Source organism: Nematolebias whitei, chromosome 13 (assembly GCF_014905685.2).
Source record: "Nematolebias whitei isolate Nwh7 chromosome 13, NemWhi1, whole genome shotgun sequence".
NCBI classification, from domain to species: domain Eukaryota; kingdom Metazoa; phylum Chordata; class Actinopteri; order Cyprinodontiformes; family Rivulidae; genus Nematolebias; species Nematolebias whitei.
Window position 1 is genome coordinate 22,340,159 of NC_056510.1, and position 1,497 is coordinate 22,341,655.

The following is a 1,497-nucleotide window of genomic DNA, read 5'->3' on the forward strand; positions in this document are numbered from 1 at the left end:
ACACACACACACACACACACACACACACGCACACACACAAAAAAATCTTATGCGGGAAAGAGTAAAATGTGTAAATACTAAAGAACTTTATGACAAAAGTCCTAATTCTTACAAATTCATTCGACCTTTATTTAGACAGGTAAATCCCATTGAGTCTCGAGGACTCATTTACAAGAGAGACCTGAAAAATAAACTGAATGGGATATTCCTAATTACATTTTTTTTTTTTGTTGTTTACAACAAATTACTTATAATAACTTAAACAAATTCTTCTCTTAAATTGCTCGTGTAGAAACGGTCACAACTGAATTATCAAAAAATATTAGACTCATTGCAATTTACAGTATGTAACAGAATTACACTGTAAAGTTTTAAAGAAATTTTGTCAGCATCTTGACACTTTAAAATGAACTATACATTTTCGGAATGCTGGGAACATCTGCACACAATGCCCCATGCACCTTGTAGATGTGCTATCAATTAGTATTTAACAGTGAAGGCTTCTTAAACGAATAAACGCTTAAGACTTGTGTTAAGAAGGTTCGGTTTGGAGCGACTGAGCGCAGACACCTCCTGATCTTACCTTCCAGCTGAAACATGGTGTGATGTGGTCTGCAGTGCAGAGCTCCAATGGCATTTCCAGCACAATTGTTCCACAGACCCTGCAGTACCCAAGTGGCTGTGATGACTGAGGATGCTCGGCTTGTGGCCCTCCATTCATTGGACACTGTGGCACCGATGGTGGCACCAAGTCCAGCCAGTCCGCTGACAAAAGCCAAAATCTGCCAGCCTGTCATTTGATAGTTCAGGATATGTTTGCAGTCTTTTGTTAAATTCAAGCTATTTAAAGAAATAAAATGTCCTAAAGCAACCAAATTACACTATGGACATGTGTTTCTTCTGAGATGATTAACAGATGGGACATCTTTGCTGCTTGGATATGTGGGATGGACACGGACGCCTCAGAGTGAAACAGTAAAGGAAGGATGAGCTGGCAGTTAGGTATTAAAGGAGAACTGGAAACAGCTTTGTGTGTGTTTATGTTCCTGTCTAAAAAGTATGTTAGGTCTCATATTAACATGAAAATAAGAAAGGAACAATCACTGAACCCAAAGCCAAACAGGTGACAAAGTCCAGTTACTGGTTCATCCATTGGATCACAGCATTTCGTAATGGAAACAGCAATGATTGTCAGAGGATGTGCGAACACGTATGTTATAGTTCATGTTAGCTGCTCTCACTTCAGTGAAGGATTTAAAATAGAAAATGAGAGATAAAATGACTCAGGGTGTTCAAGATTTTTGAAAGTACCATGTGTTTAAATTTAAATGCTCTAAATCTTACAGGAAAATTTGGAAAAATTACTTCCAGAAAAATAAGTAACAGTCTAAGTAGCATTAAACTTCAGGGGACTTCGAGGTTGGTCTGTCCATAACCATGGCTGAGGTCGCCGAGGTAGTTAAAAAGCTACGCGGTGGCAGGGCTCTGGGGGTGGAT